This window comes from Pristiophorus japonicus, chromosome 19, assembly GCF_044704955.1.
Source record: "Pristiophorus japonicus isolate sPriJap1 chromosome 19, sPriJap1.hap1, whole genome shotgun sequence".
NCBI classification, from domain to species: Eukaryota; Metazoa; Chordata; class Chondrichthyes; family Pristiophoridae; genus Pristiophorus; species Pristiophorus japonicus.
In genome coordinates, this window is record NC_091995.1 from 52,572,884 (window position 1) to 52,589,658 (window position 16,775).

Sequence of the window (16,775 nt, forward strand, 5' to 3'; positions counted from 1 at the left end):
ACAGGTTCCCAGTGTTAATCCCATTCTACACAGAGTAGGTAGGGCACAGGGTCCAGTGTTAATCCCACTCTACATGAAGTATGTGGGACACAGCGTCCCAATGTTAATTCCATTTTACATGTCGTATGTGCGACACAGCGTCCCTGTTTTCCCATTATACACGGAATAGGTGGGACACAGGCTCCCAGTGATAACCCCATTATACATGGAGTAGGTGGGACACAGGGTCCCAGTGATAATCCCATTATACACAGAGTAGGTGGGACACAGGGTCCCAGTCTTAATCCCATTATACATGGAGTAGGTGGGACACAGGGTCCCAGTGATAATCCCATTATACACGGAGTAGGTGGGACACAGGGTCGCAGTGTTAATCCCATTATACATGGAGTAGGTGGGACACAGGGTCCCAGTGATAATCCCATTATACATGGAGTAGGTGGGACACAGGGTCCCAGTGATAATCCCCTTATACACGGAGTAGGTGGGACACAGGGTCGCAGTGTTGATCCCATTATTCATGGAGTAGGTGGGACACAGGGTCCCAGTGATAATCCCATTATACACGGAGTAGGTGGGACACAAGGTCCCAGTGTTATTCCCCTTATACACAGAGTAGGGTTGGGATACAGGCTCCAGTGTTAATCCCATTATACATGGAGTAGGTGGGACGCACGGTCCCAGTGATAACCCCATTATACACGGAGTAGGTGGGACACAGGGTCCCAGTGTTATTCCCCTTATACACAGAGTAGGGTTGGGACACAGGCTCCAGTGTTAATCCCATTATCCACGGAGTAGGTGGGACGCACGGTCCCAGTGATAATCCCATTATACATGGAGTAGGTGGGACACAGGTTCCCAGTGATAATCCCATTATACATGGAGTAGGTGGGACACAGGGTCCCAGTGATAATCCCCTTATACACGGAGTAGGTGGGACACAGGGTCGCAGTGTTGATCCCATTATACATGGAGTAGGTGGGACACAGGGTCCCAGTGATAATCCCATTATACACGGAGTAGGTGGGACACAGGGTCCCAGTGTTATTCCCCTTATACACAGAGTAGGGTTGGGATACAGGCTCCAGTGTTAATCCCATTATACATGGAGTAGGTGGGACGCACGGTCCCAGTGATAATCCCATTATACACAGAGTAGGTGGGACACAGGGTCCAATGTTAATTCCATTATACATGTAGTATGTGCGACAAAGCGCCCAGTGTTAATCCCATTATACATGGAGTAGGTGGGACACAGAGTCCCAGTGATAATCCCATTAAACAAGGAGTAGGTGGGACTCAGGGTCCCAGTGTTATTCCCATTATACACGGAGTAGGTGGGACACACGGTCCCAGTGATAATTCCATTCTTCACAGAGTAGTGTTAGGACACAGGCTCCAGTGTTAATCCCATCATGCACAGACTAGCTGGGAATCATGAGCCCAGAGATAATCACATTGTACACAGCGTAGGTGGGACACGGGGTACAGTGTTAATCCCACTCAACATGGAGTATGTGGGACACAGCGTCCCAATGTTAATCCCATTTTACATGTAGTATATGCGACACAGCGTCCCTGTGTTAATCTCATTATACATGGAGTAGGTGGGACATACGGTCCCAGTGATAATCCCATTATGCACGGAGTAGGTGGGACACAGGGTCCCAGTGGTATTCCAATTATACACGGAGTAGGTGGGACACAGGGTCCCAGTGTTATTCCCCTTATACACAGAGTAGGGTTGGGACACAGGCTCCAGTGTTAATCCCATTATACAAGGAGCAGGTGGGACACAGGGTCCAGTGTTAATCCCATTATACATGTAGCATGTGCGACACAGCGTACCAGTGATAATCCCATTATACACGGAGTAGGTGGGACACACGTTCCCAGTGATAATTCCATTCTACACAGAGTCGTGTTGTGACACAGGCTCCAGTGTTAATCCCATTATGCACAGACTAGGTGGGAAACATGAGCCCAGAGATAATCACATTGTACACAGCGTAGGTGGGACACGGGATACAGTGTTAATCCCACTCTACATGGAGTATGTGGGACACAGCATCCCAATGTTAATCCCATTTTACATGTAGTATATGCGACACAGCGTCCCTGTGTTAATCTCATTATACATGGAGTAGGTGGGACATATGGTCCCAGTGATAATCCCATTAAGCACGGAGTAGGTGGGACACAGGGTCCCAGTGGTATTCCAATTATACACGGAGTAGGTGGGACACAGGGTCCCAGTGTTATTCCCCTTATACACAGAGTAGGGTTGGGACACAGGCTCCAGTGTTAATCCCATTATACACGGAGTAGATGTGACAAAAGGTCCCAGTGTTAATCCCATTATACACGGAGTAGGTGGGACACAGGGTCCCAGTGTAATTCCCCTTATACACAGAGTCGTGTTGGGACACAGGCTCCAGTGTTAATCCCATTATGCACAGACTAGGTGGGAAAAATGAGCCCAGTAATAATCCCATTGTACACAGCGTAGGTGGTACACAGGGTCCAGTGTTAATCCCACTATACATGGAGTATGTGGGACACAGCCTCCCAGTAATAATCCCATTATACACAGAGTATGTGGGACACAGGTTCCCAGTGTTAATCCAATTATACACGGAGTAGGTGGGACACAGGGTCCCACTGTTATTCCCATTCTATACAGAGTAGTGTTGCGACACAGTCTCCAGTGTTAATCCCATTATACACGGACAAGGTGGAACACACGGTCCCAGTGATAATCCCATTATACATGGAGTAGGTGCGACCCAGCTTCCCAGTGTTAATCCCATTATACATGGAGTAGTTGGGACACACAGTCACAGTGTTAATCCCATTATACATGGAGTAGGTGGGACACAGGATCCCAGTGATAATCCCATTATACACAGAGTAGGTGGGACACAGTGTCCCAGTGTTAATCCCATTATACACGGAGTAGGTGAGACACAGTGTCCCAGTGTTAATGCCATTATACACGGAGTAGGTGGGACACATGGTCCCAGTGATAATCCCATTATACATGGAGCAGATGGGACACACGGTCCCAGTGATAATCCTATTATACACAGAGTAGGTGTGACACAGGGTTCCAGTGTTAATCCCATTATACATGGAGTAGTTGGGACACAGGGTCCCAGTGTTAATCCTATTATGCACGGTGTATGTGGGACACAGGGTCCCAGTGATAATCCCATTATAAATGGAGTAGCTGGGACACAGGGTCCCAGTATTCATCCCATTATACACAGAGTAGGTGCGAGACACGGTCCCAGTGATAATCCCATTATACATGGAGTAGGTGGGACACAGGGTCCCAGTCATAATCCCATTATATAAGGAGTAGGTGGGACACAGGGTCCCAGTGATAATCCCATTATATTCGGAGTCGATGGAACACAGGGTCCCATTGTTAATCCCATTGTACACACAGTAGGTGGGACACACTGTCCCACTGATAACAGGGAGTAGTTGGGACACAGGGTCGCATGTGTTAATCCTATTATACACGGAGTAGTTGGGACACAGGGTCCCAGTATTAATGCCATTTTACACGGGTAGCTGGGACACAGGGTCCCAGTGATAATCCCATTATACAAGGAGTAGGTGGGACACAGCGTCCCAGTGATAATCCCATTATACACGGAGTTGGTGGGACACAGTTTGCCAGTGTTAATCCCATTATACATGGAGTATGTGGGACTCTGGGTCCCAGTATTAATCCCATTATACATGGAATAGCTGGGACACAGGGTCCAGTATTATTCCCAGTATACGTAGAGTAGGTGGTACACACGGTCCCAGTGATAATTCCATTATACATGGAGTAGGTGGGACACAGGTTCCCAGTGTTAATCCCACTGTATACAGAGTAGATGGGACACACAGCCCCAGTGATAATCCCATTATACACGGAGTAGGTGGGCCACAGGGTACCAGTGATAATCCCATTATACATGGAGCAGGTGTGGCACAGAGTCCCAGTGATAATTCCATTGTACACAGAGTAGGTGGGACACAGAGTCCAATGTTAATCCCATTATACATGGAGTATGTGGGACACAGGGTCCCAGTGATAATCTCGTTATACACGCAGTAGGTGGGGCACAGGCTCCCAGTGATAATCCTATTATACACGGAGCAGGCGGGACAGAGGGTCCCAGTGATAATCACATTATACACGGAATAGTTGGGACACAGGGTCCCATTGTTAATCCCATTATACATGTTAAAGGTGGGACACAGCATCCCAGTGATAATCTCATTATACACGGAGTTTCGGGACACAGGATGCCAGTGTAAATCGATTGTATGCAGAGTAGGTGGGACTCACGATCCCAGTGATAATCTCATTATACAAAGTGCACGTGGGACACACGATCCCAGTGATAATCCCATTATACACGGAGTAGGTGGGACAAACGGTCGCAGTGATAAACCAATTATACATGGAGTAGTTGGGACACAGGGTCCTAGTGATAATCCCATTATGCACAGAGTGGATGGGACACATAGTCCCAGTGATAATCCCATTATACATGGAGTAGTTGGGACACAGGGTCCCAGTGTTAAACCCACTGCATACAGAGTAGATGGGACACACGGCCCAAGTGATAATCCCATTTTACATGGAGTATGTGGGACACAGGTTCCCAGTGTTAATCCCATTATACACAGAGTAGGTAGGGCACAGGGTCCAGTGTTAATCCCACTCTACATGAAGTATGTGGGACACAGCGTCCCAATGTTAATTCCATTTTACATGTCGTATGTGCGACACAGCGTCCCTGTTATCCCATTATACACGGAATAGGTGGGACACAGGCTCCCAGTGATAACCCCATTATACATGGAGTAGGTGGGACACAGGGTCCCAGTGATAATCCCATTATACACAGAGTAGGTGGGACACAGGGTCCCAGTGTTAATCCCATTATACATGGAGTAGGTGGGACATAGGGTCCCAGTGATAACCCCATTATACATGGAGTAGGTGGGACACAGGGTCCCAGTGATAATCCCATTATACACGGAGAAGGTGGGACACAGGGTCGCAGTGTTAATCCCATTATACATGGAGTAGGTGGGACACAGGGTCCCAGTGATAATCCCATTATACACAGAGTAGGTGGGACACAGGGTCCCAGTGTTAATCCCATTATACATGGAGTAGGTGGGACATAGGGTCCCAGTGATAACCCCATTATACACGGAGCAGGCGGGACAGAGGGTCCCAGTGATAATCCCATTATACACGGAATAGTTGGGACACAGGGTCCCATTGTTAATCCCATTATACATGTTAAAGGTGGGACACAGCATCCCAGTGATAATCTCATTATACACGGAGTTTCGGGACACAGGATGCCAGTGTAAATCGATTGTATACAGAGTAGGTGGGACTCACGGTCCCAGTGATAATCTCATTATACGCGGAGTAAGTGGGACACAGGGTCCCAGTGTTAATCCCATTATACACAGAGTAGGTTGGACACACAATCCCAGTGATAATCCCATTATACAAAGTGCACGTGGGACACACGATCCCAGTGATAATCCCATTATACACGGAGTAGGTGGGACAAACGGTCGCAGTGATAAACCAATTATACATGGAGTAGTTGGGACACAGGGTCCTAGTGATAATCCCATTATGCACGGAGTGGATGGGACACATGGTCCCAGTGATAATCCCATATACATGGAGTAGTTGGGACACAGGGTCCCAGTGTTAATCCCACTGCATACAGAGTAGATGGGACACACAGCCCAAGTGATAATCCCATTTTACATGGAGTATGTGGGACACAGGTTCCCAGTGTTAATCCCATTATACACAGAGTAGGTAGGGCACAGGGTCCAGTGTTAATCCCACTCTACATGAAGTATGTGGGACACAGCGTCCCAATGTTAATTCCATTTTACATGTCGTATGTGCGACACAGCGTCCCTGTTATCCCATTATACACGGAATAGGTGGGACACAGGCTCCCAGTGATAACCCCATTATACATGGAGTAGGTGGGACACAGGGTCCCAGTGTTAATCCCATTATACATGGAGTAGGTGGGACACAGGGTCCCAGTGATAACCCCATTATACATGGAGTAGGTGGGACACAGGGTCCCAGTGATAATCCCATTATACACGGAGTAGGTGGGACACAGGGTCGCAGTGTTAATCCCATTATACATGGAGTAGGTGGGGCACAGAGACCCAGTGATAATCCTATTATACACGGAGCAGGCGGGACAGAGGGTCCCAGTGATAATCCCATTATACACGGAATAGTTGGGACACAGGGTCCCATTGTTAATCCCATTATACATGTTAAAGGTGGGACACAACATCCCAGTGATAATCTCATTATACACGGAGTTTCGGGACACAGGATGCCAGTGTAAATCGATTGTATACAGAGTAGGTGGGACTCACGGTCCCAGTGATAATCTCATTATACGCGGAGTAAGTGGGACACAGGGTCCCAGTGTTAATCCCATTATACACGGAGTAGATGGGAAACAGGGTCCCAGTGATAATCCCATTATACACAGAGTAGGTTGGACACACAATCCCAGTGATAATCCCATTATACAAAGTGCACGTGGGACACACGATCCCAGTGATAATCCCATTATACACGGAGTAGGTGGGACAAACGGTCGCAGTGATAAACCAATTATACATGGAGTAGTTGGGACACAGGGTCCTAGTGATAATCCCATTATGCACGGAGTGGATGGGACACATGGTCCCAGTGATAATCCCATATACATGGAGTAGTTGGGACACAGGGTCCCAGTGTTAATCCCACTGCATACAGAGTAGATGGGACACACAGCCCAAGTGATAATCCCATTTTACATGGAGTATGTGGGACACAGGTTCCCAGTGTTAATCCCATTATACACAGAGTAGGTAGGGCACAGGGTCCAGTGTTAATCCCACTCCACATGAAGTATGTGGGACACAGCGTCCCAATGTTAATTCCATTTTACATGTCGTATGTGCGACACAGCGTCCCTGTTATCCCATTATACACGGAATAGGTGGGACACAGGGTCCCAGTGATAATCCCATTATACATGGAGTAGGTGGGGCACAGAGTCCCAGTGATAATTCCATTGTACACAGAGTAGGTGGGACACAGAGTCCAATGTTCATCCCATTATACATGGAGTATGTGTGTCACAGGGTCCCAGTGATAATCCCGTTATACACGCAGTAGGTGGGGCACAGGCTCCCAGTGATAATCCTATTATACACAGAGCAGGCGGGACAGAGAGTCCCAGTGATAATCACATTATACACGGAATAGTTGGGACACAGGGTCCCATTGTTAATCCCATTATACATGTTAAAGGTGGGACACAGCATCCCAGTGATAATCTCATTATACACGGAGTTTCGGGACACAGGATGCCAGTGTAAATCGATTGTATACAGAGTAGGTGGGACTCACGGTCCCAGTGATAATCTCATTATACGCGGAGTAAGTGGGACACAGGGTCCCAGTGTTAAACCCACTGCATACAGAGTAGATGGGACACACGGCCCAAGTGATAATCCCATTTTACATGGAGTATGTGGGACACAGGTTCCCAGTGTTAATCCCATTATACACAGAGTAGGTAGGGCACAGGGTCCAGTGTTAATCCCACTCCACATGAAGTATGTGGGACACAGCGTCCCAATGTTAATTCCATTTTACATGTCGTATGTGCGACACAGCGTCCCTGTTATCCCATTATACACGGAATAGGTGGGACACAGGGTCCCAGTGATAATCCCATTATACATGGAGTAGGTGGGGCACAGAGTCCCAGTGATAATTCCATTGTACACAGAGTAGGTGGGACACAGAGTCCAATGTTCATCCCATTATACATGGAGTATGTGTGTCACAGGGTCCCAGTGATAATCCCGTTATACACGCAGTAGGTGGGGCACAGGCTCCCAGTGATAATCCTATTATACACAGAACAGGCGGGACAGAGAGTCCCAGTGATAATCACATTATACACGGAATAGTTGGGACACAGGGTCCCATTGTTAATCCCATTATACATGTTAAAGGTGGGACACAGCATCCCAGTGATAATCTCATTATACACGGAGTTTCGGGACACAGGATGCCAGTGTAAATCGATTGTATACAGAGTAGGTGGGACTCACGGTCCCAGTGATAATCTCATTATACGCGGAGTAAGTGGGACACAGGGTCCCAGTGTTAATCCCATTATACACGGAGTAGATGGGAAACAGGGTCCCAGTGATAATCCCATTATACACAGAGTATGTTGGACACACAATCCCAGTGATAATCCCATTATACAAAGTGCACGTGGGACACACGATCCCAGTGATAATCCCATTATACACGGAGTAGGTGGGACAAACGGTCGCAGTGATAAACCAATTATACATGGAGTAGTTGGGACACAGGGTCCTATTGATAATCCCATTATGCACAGAGTGGATGGGACACATGGTCCCAGTGATAATCCCATTATACATGGAGTAGTTGGGACACAGGGTCCCAGTGTTAATCCCACTGCATACAGAGTAGATGGGACACACGGCCCAAGTGATAATCCCATTTTACATGGAGTATGTGGGACACAGGTTCCCAGTGTTAATCCCATTATACACAGAGTAGGTAGGGCACAGGGTCCAGTGTTAATCCCACTCTACATGAAGTATGTGGGACACAGCGTCCCAATGTTAATTCCATTTTACATGTCGTATGTGCGACACAGCGTCCCTGTTTTCCCATTATACACGGAATAGGTGGGACACAGGCTCCCAGTGATAACCCCATTATACATGGAGTAGGTGGGACACAGGGTCCCAGTGATAATCCCATTATACACAGAGTAGGTGGGACACAGGGTCCCAGTCTTAATCCCATTATACATGGAGTAGGTGGGACACAGGGTCCCAGTGATAATCCCATTATACACGGAGTAGGTGGGACACAGGGTCCCAGTCTTAATCCCATTATACATGGAGTAGGTGGGACACAGGGTCCCAGTGATAATCCCATTATACACGGAGTAGGTGGGACACAGGGTCGCAGTGTTAATCCCATTATACATGGAGTAGGTGGGACACAGGGTCCCAGTGATAATCCCATTATACATGGAGTAGGTGGGACACAGGGTCCCAGTGATAATCCCCTTATACACGGAGTAGGTGGGACACAGGGTCGCAGTGTTGATCCCATTATTCATGGAGTAGGTGGGACACAGGGTCCCAGTGATAATCCCATTATACACGGAGTAGGTGGGACACAAGGTCCCAGTGTTATTCCCCTTATACACAGAGTAGGGTTGGGATACAGGCTCCAGTGTTAATCCCATTATACATGGAGTAGGTGGGACGCACGGTCCCAGTGATAACCCCATTATACACGGAGTAGGTGGGACACAGGGTCCCAGTGTTATTCCCCTTATACACAGAGTAGGGTTGGGACACAGGCTCCAGTGTTAATCCCATTATCCACGGAGTAGGTGGGACGCACGGTCCCAGTGATAATCCCATTATACATGGAGTAGGTGGGACACAGGTTCCCAGTGATAATCCCATTATACATGGAGTAGGTGGGACACAGGGTCCCAGTGATAATCCCCTTATACACGGAGTAGGTGGGACACAGGGTCGCAGTGATAATCCCATTATACACAGAGTAGGTGGGACACACAGGGTCCCAGTGTTAATCCCATTATACATGGAGTAGGTGGGACACAGGGTCCCAGTGATAATCCCATTATACATGGAGTAGGTGGGACACAGGGTCCCAGTGATAATCCCCTTATACACATTGTAGGTGGGACACAGGGTCGCAGTGTTGATCCCATTATACATGGAGTAGGTGGGACACAGGGTCCCAGTGATAATCCCATTATACACGGAGTAGGTGGGACACAGGGTCCCAGTGTTATTCCCCTTATACACAGAGTAGGGTTGGGATACAGGCTCCAGTGTTAATCCCATTATACATGGAGTAGGTGGGACGCACGGTCCCAGTGATAATCCCATTGTACACAGAGTAGGTGGGACACAGGGTCCAATGTTAATCCCATTATACATGTAGTATGTGCGACAAAGCGCCCTGTGTTAATCCCATTATACATGGAGTAGGTGGGACACAGAGTCCCAGTGATAATCCCATTAAACAAGGAGTAGGTGGGACTCAGGGTCCCAGTCATAATCCCATTATATAAGGAGTAGGTGGGACACAGGGTCCCAGTCATAATCCCATTATATAAGGAGTAGGTGGGACACAGGGTCCCATTGTTAATCCCATTGTACACACAGTAGGTGGGACACACTGTCCCACTGATAACCTCATTATACAGGGAGTAGTTGGGACACAGGGTCGCATGTGTTAATCCTATTATACACGGAGTAGTTGGGACACAGGGTCCCAGTATTAATGCAATTTTACACGGAGTAGCTGGGACACAGGGTCCCAGTGATAATCCCATTATACAAGGAGTAGGTGGGACACAGCGTCCCAGTGATAATCCCATTATACACGGAGTTGGTGGGACACAGTTTGCCAGTGTTAATCCCATTATACATGGAGTATGTGGGACTCTGGGTCCCAGTGTTAATCCCATTATACATGGAATAGCTGGGACACAGGGTCCAGTGTTATTCCCAGTATACATAGAGTAGGTGGTACACACGGTCCCAGTGATAATTCCATTATACATGGAGTAGGTGGGACACAGGTTCCCAGTGTTAATCCCACTGTATACAGAGTAGATGGGACACACAGCCTCAGTGATAATCCCATTATACACGGAGTAGGTGGGCCACAGGGTACCAGTGATAATCACATTATACATGGAGTAGGTGGGGCACAGAGTCCCAGTGATAATTCCATTGTACACAGAGTAGGTGGGACAAAGAGTCCAATGTTAATCCCATTATACATGGAGTATGTGGGACACAGGGTCCCAGAGATAATCCCGTTATACACGCAGTAGGTGGGGCACAGGCTCCCAGTGATAATCCTATTATACACGGAGTAGGCGGGACAGAGGGTCCCAGTGATAATCCCGTTATACACGGAATAGTTGGGACACAGGGTCCCATTGTTAATCCCATTATACATGTTAAAGGTGGGACATAGCATCCCAGTGATAATCCCATTATACACGGAGTAGGTGGGGCATTGGGTCCCAGTGATAATCTCTTTATGCATGGAGTAGGTGGGCCACAGGGTACCAGTGATAATCCCATTATACATGGAGTAGGTGGGGCACAGAGTCCCAGTGATAATTCCATTGTACACAGAGTAGGTGGGACACAGAGTCCAATGTTAATCCCATTATACATGGAGTATGTGGGGCACAGAGTCCCAGTGATAATTCCATTGTACACAGAGTAGGTGGGACACAGGGTCCCAGTGATAATCCCGTTATACACGCAGTAGGTGGGGCACAGGCTCCCAGTGATAATCCTATTATACACGGAGCAGGCGGGACAGAGGGTCCCAGTGATAATCCCATTATACACGGAATAGTTGGGACACAGGGTCCCATTGTTAATCCCATTATACATGTTAAAGGTGGGACACAGCATCCCAGTGATAATCTCATTATACACGGAGTTTCGGGACACAGGATGCCAGTGTAAATCGATTGTATGCAGAGTAGGTGGGACTCACGATCCCAGTGATAATCTCATTATACGCGGAGTAAGTGGGACACAGGGTCCCAGTGTTAATCCCATTATACACGGAGTAGATGGGAAACAGGGTCCCAGTGTTAATCCCATTATACAAAGTGCACGTGGGACACACGATCCCAGTGATAATCCCATTATACACGGAGTAGGTGGGATAAACGGTCGCAGTGATAAACCAATTATACATGGAGTAGTTGGGACACAGGGTCCTAGTGATAATCCCATTATGCACGGAGTGGATGGGACACATGGTCCCAGTGATAATCCCATTATACATGGAGTAGTTGGGACACAGGGTCCCAGTGTTAATCCCCTTATACACAGAGTAGGTGGGACACAGGGTCGCAGTGTTAATCCCATTATACATGGAGTAGGTGGGACACAGGGTCCCAGTGATAATCCCATTATACACGGAGTAGGTGGGACACAGGGTCCCAGTGTTATTCCCCTTATACACAGAGTAGGGTTGGGACACAGGCTCCAGTGTTAATCCCATTATCCACGGAGTAGGTGGGACGCACGGTCCCAGTGATAATCTCATTATACATGGAGTAGGTGGGACACAGGGTCCCAGTGATAATCCCATTATACACAGAGTAGGTGGGACACACAGGGTCCCAGTGTTAATCCCATTATACATGGAGTAGGTGGGACACAGGGTCCCAGTGATAATCCCATTATACATGGAGTAGGTGGGACACAGGGTCCCAGTGATAATCCCCTTATACACATTGTAGGTGGGACACAGGGTCGCTGTGTTGATCCCATTATACATGGAGTAGGTGGGACACAGGGTCCCAGTGATAATCCCATTATACACGGAGTAGGTGGGACACAGGGTCCCAGTGTTATTCCCCTTATACACAGAGTAGGGTTGGGATACAGGCTCCAGTGTTAATCCCATTATACATGGAGTAGGTCGGACGCACGGTCCCAGTGATAATCCCATTATACACAGAGTAGGTGGGACACAGGTTCCAATGTTAATCCCATTATACATGTAGTATGTGCGACAAAGCGCCCTGTGTTAATCCCATTATACATGGAGTAGGTGGGACACAGAGTCCCAGTGATAATCCCATTAAACAAGGAGTAGGTGGGACTCAGGGTCCCAGTGTTATTCCCATTATACACGGAGTAGGTGGGACACACGGTCCCAGTGGTAATTCCATTCTACACAGAGTAGTGTTAGGACACAGGCTCCAGTGTTAATCCCATCATGCACAGACGAGGTGGGAAACATGAGCCCAGAGATAATCACATTGTACACAGCGTAGGTGGGACACGGGGTAAAGTGTTAATCCCACTCAACATGGAGTATGTGGGACACAGCGTCCCAATGTTAATCCCATTTTACATGTAGTATATGCGACACAGCGTCCCTGTGTTAATCTCATTATACATGGAGTAGGTGGGACATACGGTCCCAGTGATAATCCCATTATGCACGGAGTAGGTGGGACACACGGTCCCAGTGATAATCCCATTATACACAGAGTAGGTGTGACACAGGGTTCCAGTGTTAATCCCATTATACATGGAGTAGTTGGGACACAGGGTCCCAGTGTTAATCCTATTATGCACGGAGTAGGTGGGACACAGGGTCGCAGTGTTAATCCCATTATACATGGAGTAGGTGGGACACAGGGTCCCAGTGATAATCCCATTATACATGGAGTAGGTGGGACACAGGGTCCCAGTGATAATCCCCTTATACACGGAGTAGGTGGGACACAGGGTCGCAGTGTTGATCCCATTATTCATGGAGTAGGTGTGACACAGGGTTCCAGTGTTAATCCCATTATACATGGAGTAGTTGGGACACAGGGTCCCAGTGTTAATCCTATTATGCACGGAGTAGGTGGGACACAGGGTCGCAGTGTTAATCCCATTATACATGGAGTAGGTGGGACACAGGGTCCCAGTGATAATCCCATTATACATGGAGTAGGTGGGACACAGGGTCCCAGTGATAATCCCCTTATACACGGAGTAGGTGGGACACAGGGTCGCAGTGTTGATCCCATTATTCATGGAGTAGGTGGGACACAGGGTCCCAGTGATAATCCCATTATACACGGAGTAGGTGGGACACAAGGTCCCAGTGTTATTCCCCTTATACACAGAGTAGGGTTGGGATACAGGCTCCAGTGTTAATCCCATTATACATGGAGTAGGTGGGACGCACGGTCCCAGTGATAACCCCATTATACACGGAGTAGGTGGGACACAGGGTCCCAGTGTTATTCCCCTTATACACAGAGTAGGGTTGGGACACAGGCTCCAGTGTTAATCCCATTATCCACGGAGTAGGTGGGACGCACGGTCCCAGTGATAATCCCATTATACATGGAGTAGGTGGGACACAGGTTCCCAGTGATAATCCCATTATACATGGAGTAGGTGGGACACAGGGTCCCAGTGATAATCCCCTTATACACGGAGTAGGTGGGACACAGGGTCGCAGTGTTGATCCCATTATACATGGAGTAGGTGGGACACAGGGTCCCAGTGATAATCCCATTATACACGGAGTAGGTGGGACACAGGGTCCCAGTGTTATTCCCCTTATACACAGAGTAGGGTTGGGATACAGGCTCCAGTGTTAATCCCATTATACATGGAGTAGGTGGGACGCACGGTCCCAGTGATAATCCCATTATACACAGAGTAGGTGGGACACAGGGTCCAATGTTAATTCCATTATACATGTAGTATGTGCGACAAAGCGCCCAGTGTTAATCCCATTATACATGGAGTAGGTGGGACACAGAGTCCCAGTGATAATCCCATTAAACAAGGAGTAGGTGGGACTCAGGGTCCCAGTGTTATTCCCATTATACACGGAGTAGGTGGGACACACGGTCCCAGTGATAATTCCATTCTTCACAGAGTAGTGTTAGGACACAGGCTCCAGTGTTAATCCCATCATGCACAGACTAGCTGGGAATCATGAGCCCAGAGATAATCACATTGTACACAGCGTAGGTGGGACACGGGGTACAGTGTTAATCCCACTCAACATGGAGTATGTGGGACACAGCGTCCCAATGTTAATCCCATTTTACATGTAGTATATGCGACACAGCGTCCCTGTGTTAATCTCATTATACATGGAGTAGGTGGGACATACGGTCCCAGTGATAATCCCATTATGCACGGAGTAGGTGGGACACAGGGTCCCAGTGGTATTCCAATTATACACGGAGTAGGTGGGACACAGGGTCCCAGTGTTATTCCCCTTATACACAGAGTAGGGTTGGGACACAGGCTCCAGTGTTAATCCCATTATACAAGGAGCAGGTGGGACACAGGGTCCAGTGTTAATCCCATTATACATGTAGCATGTGCGACACAGCGTACCAGTGATAATCCCATTATACACGGAGTAGGTGGGACACACGTTCCCAGTGATAATTCCATTCTACACAGAGTCGTGTTGTGACACAGGCTCCAGTGTTAATCCCATTATGCACAGACTAGGTGGGAAACATGAGCCCAGAGATAATCACATTGTACACAGCGTAGGTGGGACACGGGGTACAGTGTTAATCCCACTCTACATGGAGTATGTGGGACACAGCATCCCAATGTTAATCCCATTTTACATGTAGTATATGCGACACAGCGTCCCTGTGTTAATCTCATTATACATGGAGTAGGTGGGACATATGGTCCCAGTGATAATCCCATTAAGCACGGAGTAGGTGGGACACAGGGTCCCAGTGGTATTCCAATTATACACGGAGTAGGTGGGACACAGGGTCCCAGTGTTATTCCCCTTATACACAGAGTAGGGTTGGGACACAGGCTCCAGTGTTAATCCCATTATACACGGAGTAGATGTGACAAAAGGTCCCAGTGTTAATCCCATTATACACGGAGTAGGTGGGACACAGGGTCCCAGTGTAATTCCCCTTATACACAGAGTCGTGTTGGGACACAGGCTCCAGTGTTAATCCCATTATGCACAGACTAGGTGGGAAAAATGAGCCCAGTAATAATCCCATTGTACACAGCGTAGGTGGTACACAGGGTCCAGTGTTAATCCCACTATACATGGAGTATGTGGGACACAGCCTCCCAGTAATAATCCCATTATACACAGAGTATGTGGGACACAGGTTCCCAGTGTTAATCCAATTATACACGGAGTAGGTGGGACACAGGGTCCCACTGTTATTCCCATTCTATACAGAGTAGTGTTGCGACACAGTCTCCAGTGTTAATCCCATTATACACGGACAAGGTGGAACACACGGTCCCAGTGATAATCCCATTATACATGGAGTAGGTGCGACCCAGCTTCCCAGTGTTAATCCCATTATACATGGAGTAGTTGGGACACACAGTCACAGTGTTAATCCCATTATACATGGAGTAGGTGGGACACAGGATCCCAGTGATAATCCCATTATACACAGAGTAGGTGGGACACAGTGTCCCAGTGTTAATCCCATTATACACGGAGTAGGTGAGACACAGTGTCCCAGTGTTAATGCCATTATACACGGAGTAGGTGGGACACATGGTCCCAGTGATAATCCCATTATACATGGAGCAGATGGGACACACGGTCCCAGTGATAATCCTATTATACACAGAGTAGGTGTGACACAGGGTTCCAGTGTTAATCCCATTATACATGGAGTAGTTGGGACACAGGGTCCCAGTGTTAATCCTATTATGCACGGTGTATGTGGGACACAGGGTCCCAGTGATAATCCCATTATAAATGGAGTAGCTGGGACACAGGGTCCCAGTATTCATCCCATTATACATGGAGTATGTGGGACACTGGGTCCCAGTGATAATCCCATTATACACAGAGTAGGTGGGAGACACGGTCCCAGTGATAATCCCATTATACATGGAGTAGGTGGGACACAGGGTCCCAGTCATAATCCCATTATATAAGGAGTAGGTGGGACACAGGGTCCCAGTGATAATCCCATTATATTCGGAGTCGATGGAACACAGGGTCCCATTGTTAATCCCATTGTACACACAGTAGGTGGGACACACTGTCCCACTGATAACCTCATTATACAGGG